Here is a 9,190-nt window from a genome sequence, read left to right as displayed (position 1 = left end):
AGACCGCGCAGACTGTGTCACCGTCCCGAGTGCCAGCAGTCGACTGACAGGAAGTGGCCGCGTCCGCGCTACCATATGACACACGTCGGAACACCCGAGCGCTTCGCAGACCGACGGACGTTACGCTTCGGATCGGCTTCGGCACCGGTCGGGCCCGGCCCGGTGGTTCGTGTTCCGGTTGTTTTCCTTTGCACCGGATTTGTACCGGATGTTTGACGGCCTAGCGTAAATGAGAGAATAGAAGGAAAAAAAGACGACGACGAACAAGGAATGACACGGCCACGCCGCACGCCGACCGTTCCGGATAGTCGTGCCGTGGGTTTGTTGTTATAGTATTTCGCTCCAAATGCCCTCTCCCACCCGCCCCACTGAACCCACCTGTCGTCCGGGCTGCCGGCAAACAGTTAACAATCGTGGCGGTGGCCGACCTACAAATCAATCCTACCTGGTTCCCGGCCCCGGCCAGTGGTCACCGGAAAGTGCTGGCGTTGGCGTCTTCGTAATCGTTACGGGGTTTAGGCACCGCTCAAGGATGTCTGTGGTCGATGACCACCGATGGTGGCGGCCTCGATGAATCGATCTGCTCGGGATCGAACCGAGCCCCCCCGGAAGGGTGCGAGAAATGTAATTAAACTTTCGCATTCTTAAGAACCTGCACAGCTGACGAGTCGCACGCACGTTGCCTAGCCGGGGTAGGTAGGGACTTCTCGTCCGCACTCCTGGCCAGTGGTCCTGTTTTGGTGATTTATTTTCAATTAAGTTGGGGAACCATTATCTGATTGATCCGGTCGCACAGGAATCTCCGGAAACGGCCTCTGGATCAAAATAGTTGCGATCTAAGACTTCTTTTAAAATGTAATCGAAATTTTTATTGGTTGGACTCTAGCCATACAGGTAGGCACATTACGGTACAGAGTTTAGCCCAAATTCATCAGGATCATCTAAACTGATCTAAGTTTGCTGGCTTCCTGTCAGTGAGTCTTTCATTAAGAGTGATTTGCAAACTCACATAAGTGAAAACTTCCCGTTTGAAAGTTGAATTGTAACAATGACGTCACTTGGTTTAGAACGAAACTGCGCGTCGGTAACTGCGATTAGAGAGCGCAAAATCATTGCTCCAAAACTTGGTGGTCGAACACCCGCCACCTAATTATGGGATTTGTTGTGAAGCTTCGAAAGGTGCCACGTGTCGCTATTAGCGCCGCCCCGGTTACTAGCAAAGTAGCAAAGTTCACTTCTGCTTCTGACAGCGTCCTCCTACGGCCGCCCCGGGTTCGGAATTAGTTGTGCCAAATGCACTTTATTCGAACCTGGGACACTGGACTGTTCTGTTTCGTTGCTTGGTTTCCGTGGTTCGGTTTGGGGCTGGGTGGTGGTTGTAAAAATAGTGAAACCCTGCACATGAAAGCGCACAAATCACTCACTCCTAGGCCCGCTCCGGACAAATAAACACGGCCCGGGCCCGGAACACTTCTGGCAAGTTTCGGCCTCCACCGTCGAAGGGTTCGGGAATCCAGTTCGATCATCAAACGATGACCGTCTTTTGCGTCTTTCGCGCTTAAAAGTGTGTGTGAGAGAGAGAGAGAAGGATAGCCGTTAAAGAACCCTTGCCAACTGTATGGCCGCAAACAGCCGTTGGCGGCGGGCCCCTTTCGTGACGGCGACCGGAAGACGTTAGAATGTTGCATCAAATGGGGAGGCGGGAGCGCAGGAAAAGGTCGCGGCCGGGATAATCTTTCTTTTTGTTTTGTTTGATTTTGGGACCGAAATTAAATTAAACCACCCTCAAAAGGGACCGCCCCCCATTACGGGAGAGCTTCTGTGGTTCGTTTTAAAAAGGATTAACCGAAATGATCGAAGCTAAATGGGGCTTGGAATCTAATGCCCCCCGCCGGCCCGGAAGCGGCCGGTGCCGTTGACCGAGTGTACCGAGATGGAAAGCGCCACCACCGGAAGTGCGTGTTGGGTGCGATTTTAAAAGAGGTGCTGAGCGGTGCTGTTGTAATTTCTCAGCCGCCCATTGTAATGTGATCCAGTTTAAATCGTTGTGCGGCGTGCGCGAAATGAACGGTGGCATTTCAAGTGCTATCTTCAGTGTCGCGGAAGTAGTGTTAATAGACACCGATTGAACTGGTTTGCCTTCGATTGAACCCGTTCACCACACTGCGTGAATTTAACGCGTTAACGAAGCCCTAAACGGTCGGAAGTAATGAACGGCACGATAACGGTGTCACGTGCCTGCGTGTTGGTTATGAAATTGGTCCAGCTGCATATTGCATTACAACGCATCCGGACCGGTAACGGGTAGCGGCTACCACCACAGCACATGGCGCCGATCCGATGCATATTGCATCCGACTTGCAGTGGCTGCGACACCGCATTCCAGAATCAGAATGTGCATTGATTGCTGACGTGTTCGACGTGGTGCTCTGGTTGCGTAAACGAGACGTGCCATTCCTCTGCCGCGCCGTTTGGGGTGAAATTGAATTAACCATCCACAACATTAGAGGAACCGCCGGAACCCCTGGGGTTACCTATAGATGCGGGTTGTACCTGGCGTTTCGGCTATTGTAGAGTTCCACCGCAAAAGCGTACCTCGAGCAGGAACTGGAAAACGGGACCCCCCGGATTTTCCTTTGTCCGTCCGGTCGGTTAATGCAATGTAATCCCGGCATTCCCGGGAAGTTCTGGGTTTTCGAGGACCTCCCCGATTCACAATCAACTCCGGTGATATGTATCGCTACATTCTTATTTCGGTTGTGTGAAATTTGTTTAGCCGGTGCGCCCTTGCTGGTAATCAACGTGGATTGAGATTGATGAGGGAAGGTACGTATCGATTTCATCGGTCGTGTATCGATTTGAGCGGGAAAGGTTGGCCTTTTTACGTCCACTACCCACCTGGAGCACTAACGATGCTCGCGTTCGTCCCGAAACGTGTAAAGCGAAGTTAGTTTGAATAGTTTTATTCGGAAATCCCTACGAAAGCTATGCAAAAAATTTTCAAACTTCAAGCAAGGAAAGGAAAGTTTTAAATGTTAATAAACTGTCAGGCGAAGAATTCATTAGAGACCAAACTGCATCCTTGCGCAAGTACAGTGCTGCATTCGTGGTTACAGAACTAACGACCGTGACCGAAAGATGGCCAAAATGTGGCGAACTTTCGGACACAATCCTGCCCGGAAGAAGATGTAACGATCGCCGGACAGTCGTCACACGCTGCACTGCGTAACAGGTTGGCAATTAAAGTTTAATGAGGGTTATAAAGCGGGCGGATCCGGATCCGGGCTGGGGACACGCAATGGAGGCGCCTGGTACCGGGATTAGCTGGGCCGCAGGTTTGAGGTGGAGCGAGCCAATGCGAGCAACGGCAGCAACGCAGCCGGATCGAACAATGGTCCGGTGCGGAGAGTCCCCGGACGACGAAGTGGACGAATTACATAACGACCGACGACGGAAAGCCCTCGACGCGTTCTTCACCCGGATCCTTCGGACTTCATCCGGTCGGAGCGGCGGTGCGTTTCCCAATTATCACACTGCCGTGAAACTGACATTCCGGCTGGCCACAATGGGCCAGGGCCAGGCCAGTATTATGAAAAGAAAATGATCGTAAAGTGTTTTCTTATGCTTCACCATCTTTTGCTGCTCCTTATCGTGCGGTCCTCGGTGTCCACGGTGGACGCGTGAGTTAGACCGGATCCTCGAACCACTCGGTCCAGTGAAGGACCACCGAGCAACGAAATCATCGTTAAGATGTGATGATGTGGTGGGTCGCCAGTGGTGACACCAGCGGGGGACAGTGCCAGAAACACTCCATACATTTTTGGCAGTTTTCAAATAAACGTACCCTATAGCGATAAGATTTTAACAATATTTAAAGTACTATAAACTTATCAACGTGAAGTGTTAGATTTATAAAATTATCGTTAGATTTATTTCCACAATATTATATTTACTAAAACTTTAAGAAGCCAATAGAAAAAGTGGAAACAGTAAAGCGACACTTTCTAAAACAGTGGCGATGCTTTGGAATAATCAATCAACAAATCAATATAAATTCGTGCGTATGAATAGGCAAAGGTTTTCCAAATAATGCGCAAAACAGACATCTGTAACCGAGTAGCGTTAGGCAGTCATTTACACTACTTTTATTATTATTTATTATGGGTGGTCGTTGCCCTGACTATAATATGCGATGAAATGAGCCACAAAACCTGGGGGTGGCATGCCCATTAACCGAACGCAACATAACATTATCCCTCGTAACTGTAACCATTTTATGCGAACCGGCACAGGGCCCCACCAAGCCCGGCCCCGGTGCCGGGCGAGCGGCCTACTACTACTACCGGTCGCCTTGATTATGACATGTACGCGGTGAGACAGTTGTGTCATTTGCATTCATACCAGCCCGTGCCGTCGACGACGACGACAATGGTGCTCGAAAGATGGATCCTTTTCCTTGGGCTGCTGGGTCTTCACTTAATAATCTCCTTTTTATATTTACCATTCGGGGCCCGACCGTTTGGCCGTTCGGGACTGTTACGAGAGCACTTCCGCCCCGCGCACACGCTCTTCCCGCGACACGGTAATGTTCGCCCGTTCGCCGACGTTAAAGTTGGCGCGGGTGAAACTACGAAACACCGTTCGGAGAGTTCGGCGTTCGGCTCGTGAAGAGGGTGAAATGGAACTTCCGGCGGTGCGCGCTGGTTGCGTGTTTGAAGTGTGTCTCTTGAGCTGACCTTTCGGTTGAAGATGGCGGTGTTTTTTAACAATGGACCAACAATGGGCAGACTGTAGTAGGTATTATTGGAAAAGTTTCGTTCGGCCACATTGGCCCACATTACACGACCGTGATGCGTGCGTGTGATGATCCGGTAAAAATCCCGTGAACACGCTCCAAGGATGCGAACGACCCCGAATCTTGGGTACACGTTTCTGCCACGTTCTGCCGGTGCCGGCTTCCACGGTAACCTCCCGGGAGCGACAATGAACTGACTGAAAAATCCACGTGGTCTGCGATAGATTTAAGTCTCCCGATGGGCGGTATAATAGGGCTCGGAACTGGCTCCGTGTGGCGTGTGTGTGTGTGTGCAGTTGGCTTTACAATTGCTGCATACCCACCGGGCACAGCCCCTTCGTTGGGAAACTGGCCGCCACGCGCGGTGTTGACGGATTACAAAAGGTCGTGCGCGATAAAGCTCGGCAAATCGTAGCGAGAGAGAGAGAGAGGGAGGCTTGTGAGAGCGCACACCGGAAGTGACGCGGAACACTGGGACTGGTGATGATGTTTAACGACCCGAACAGGCTCGAGCAACAGGAACAATGCCGTGGTGGCCACGGCGGAAGCGGATAGTTCTTTTTATTCCCGTTGGCGTTGGCGTAACATGGCGGAATTAAGCTGCGCCTCCCGCCCACGGTCCCGATGCAGTGAGTTTTTGCCGGCATTCCGTCGAAGGAGCGTAACGGTTCCTTTGCGGCCTGTCGGTGAGGCCGGGCCGTCGCATCAATTATTAAAATCAATTTGATGTAAAGCACATAATGACAGCTTTTACTGCAACTTAGCCATTCTTGTGCGAGCCGACGACTTTGGGACGTTTCTTTTGGGGCCCCGGGCGGAGTCCAGGCCCGGGCCGGGTCCGTCTTACACAAACAGGTAGGGGATTTTCGCTTTCATCGTTTTCGTGATGCGGTGCGGCCACAATGGGTAATTTCGGCCGATAGAACGAGGAACGCCGGCATCGACCGGGATGTGCTTGCTCGTATGTGCCGCCAGTCGGGCCGATCGGGTGGCCGAGATGTTACAATTTCAATTACGCAAAACGAGTACCGTGGGCGACCGAAAGGAGCCTGGATTGCCCTTATGTTGCCGGCATAGGAGTCCCTGATAATGGGTGCGAAGAATCACCGGGTAGTTAGTTTAGTGCAAATGGCCAAGTAATAAGCAGAGTGGTAATAATAGTCCTGCTTCTTGAAGTCTGCTCATCTGAGGCTCATCGAAAGCAAGAATTAGAAGGTACTAGACCGTGCGATGATTCTCATCTTTGTTTCATATGATGCCTATTGCCTTTAGGCGTTTTTGGAAACTACGGCTTGCTGCCAGATATGTTACCCCGTTGCTTTTGTAGAGTTCTTCCGAATTCTAGTCTGACCTTTCTCGTGCAGTTACTAGTCGTTCTTGGTGGCTGGACAGAACATGACATTCGGAATCGGGATCTTCCGTTGATAAACACCAGGAGCCAATCTTGGTGGCACTTAGACACCGTTTACCCGTTACCGTGGGCTCCATAGTTTCAGGCTGCTAGTGTCGGCGGCAGTAAACAGACTCGAATCTGTTTTCGATTCCAATTTCGACGGCGGCTTCGGTGCGATGACAAATTAACTTATTTCCGAGCCGTCACTGATTGCCGGTATAATTAGCGTAACCTTTCCGCAGGCGACACCGAGCGAGCGAGCGAGTTCTGATGACTTTTGAGCCCGTGCCCGTGATGTGCCTGACGTCGTGACGTCGGCAGCCCGAGTCGCTAAACGATGAGTTTGTTTTCAGGCGAAACGATAGTTTCAAGAGCGTGAAATCGAACTTTCGCCACCAGTCCGGCACTATTGCCGGAGTGCAGTGAAAGTTTCGGCCTCGGAAGAGCCCGGGGATCCCCCGTTGACCCGGGGCGAGACAGAGAGCGAGAGACAGCAACGGAGGGCGGTGTTCTGTCAGCGAAATGAGAAACTTTGAAATAAGGCTCCGAGGAGCCCGGAGGAACACGTGAGCGCAAGGATGTGTGGCCAACAGGATGCGAACGACTGAACCGGTGGGTGTCTCTTGGGACGGTAATGTTATTCCCTTTCCCGGGTCCATTACGTCCGCCCGCCACTTTTCGGCGGCCGTCGGCATAATCTCTCGGCCCGTAGTGTAATTGGAATGTGCCACGAAGCGTGTCTATCGCAATAATTAACATTTTTTGCACATGATCGATCAGCGTGCGGCATGTGCGGCTAATCGTCAGTTGCACTCGGGCCGGGCGGGGCCGGGCCGGACCGGGCTATGCCGGATCCGGATGTGGTGCACGGCACTGTCGGGACATGTTGATATGAACGGGCGGTCGATGGTGTATCTTGTGCACAACCACGCCACGAACCACCCGGACATGCACTTGACCGGTGAGTGGACGCAGCGCACTCACCGTTCCCGCTCGCAGGCGGGTTAAGGGAGCTGGCGAGGGAACTGTTTTTCCAGCCTGTAATTTCCTCTTCCGCTTCGGTGGGTTGTCAGCCGGCTCGGTTCAACTAAGAAAACACTGATCCGACTGCTGTTGGTGGGTATAATGACGGAGTGACCGAGTGCACGAGAAACCCGGTGCGAGGGAGAGGGAAAGTGGGCAAGAGTGATGGGGAAAGTGAACCCGGTGTCCCGGAAGGAGCCAACCCAACTCGGAAGAAGCGAAGTTTGTTTATCGATACATCGGAAAAATGGGCAAGTTGGGCAACATCAACAAATACTTTTCCACTTTCCACGTCAATTTGTTGGCCGTCGGTCGGCGGCCGCCAAAATGGTTCCACGCGGCGTAGGCGGCCAAGCGTCGCGCTCGATCGGCTGTCGGCGCCGCTGACAGTCTGTGGCTGACAAGCGTTCGATTTGTTTTATGGTCATTTAATTTGCCATTTCGCCGCCAGGACACGTTTTCTTCGATTAGCCGCCATGCCGCCGGAAGTGCCGGAAGGAGCTTTAGGAGCCAACGGACCCGCCGTGGAACGTGCGCAGCTGGGGAGCCCAGCCCAGCAAGGGTCCCTACGCATCGCGACGGGGGATCGCGATCGAAGTACCGTGTTTTTGGCAAAACAAAATGTTGGCAAAACGAACATAAACAGCCATATCTGGTTTGGAAGGCTCCGACCACTTTCGGCCTTTCGGCTGTGACGGTGAGTGAGTTGCATCTAGATTGGTTTATTTGCTGCGGTTTTGAATCAAAATTGATTGATTGATCTGAAAATAGTTAACAAATTGGATGAAAGAAGGACAGCAGTAAATAGCTCTATAAGGACTAAGTATTTTTTCTTATTAATTTACTGCTGTTGAAACAGTAGAGCATTTTGTTTCTTTCTGTAGACTCATTTCTGAAATTATCGATCGCAAAATGAGTTTTTTTGTTATTACTTTTATTTATATTCGTATCACCGGGTCCCTATCTACCTGAAACATCACCCTTAAAGCTTTTGATTAACTGAAAGAATGTTTTTATTGAACAACACAACAGCACGTCCCGTTTTGTTAGATTATTTTACACTTTGAAATTATTCACTGAGTTCGTTCCATTAACATCCCAGAGAAGACTGAACGAACTCGAATGAAAATGCACAAATAGTAGCAGCGCCAAACTTTTTGAACAACCCAGTACTTGATCTTTGCAAGGATCTGCCACATGATGAATATTTGATCAGTGATACTGTGGTGCCACACGGCACGAAACAACGGATATAACAGCCTCCTACCGCGACAATTTTGACAGTAAAGCGATCAGTAGGTGTCAAAAGCTTTGTGGGTCTGCAGACCCTATAACAGGGCGCATAACACGACGTCAACAGACGAAAACAGAGGTTTGTTTACAAACAGACGAAAACAGGGGTTTGTTAACAAGCAAAGATTCTTATTTGTGATGTTATTTTGTATTTTAATTATAAGTTTATCTCCATTTCAGCAATAAAATGGATAGCAAACCTGAGCAAAAAAGATACGTAAAACTGGAAAGTATGTTTCGGATAAATGCGTAGTGAGCTTGGTTATCCGGAACGCTCCGGATCCGGTGGACGGAACAATTAGTTATGAACATCGAAACTCTTGTTGTATGCGGTGGAGCAGAACGTTGCCGTCTTCTTTCCGATGAAAGAAGATTGGTCGCACCCACCATGTTCGTCGACCGCGTCTCCGCTCATCTCGACGCCTCTGCACATTGTTGATGATGATCCGTAAATTATGAATCCACTCCGGATCGTTAACAATCAGTGCCATTTCTACTAACAAAAATTTTTAAATCAAATTCACTTTAAAACACTGTTGCCGAACTACCTAACTATAGAACAAAAGCACCAACCTTTAACGTAGCGAGACGAAGAGAATGAAGTTCCACAATCGTAGTAACTGAAACTCTAAACTGAAACCAACAGCAAGTGCTTCTTTCGACTTCAGCATAAATAATGACGCGTA

Source organism: Anopheles cruzii, chromosome 3 (assembly GCF_943734635.1).
Source record: "Anopheles cruzii chromosome 3, idAnoCruzAS_RS32_06, whole genome shotgun sequence".
NCBI classification, from domain to species: Eukaryota; Metazoa; Arthropoda; class Insecta; order Diptera; family Culicidae; genus Anopheles; species Anopheles cruzii.
This window is presented reverse-complemented; position numbering follows the sequence as displayed.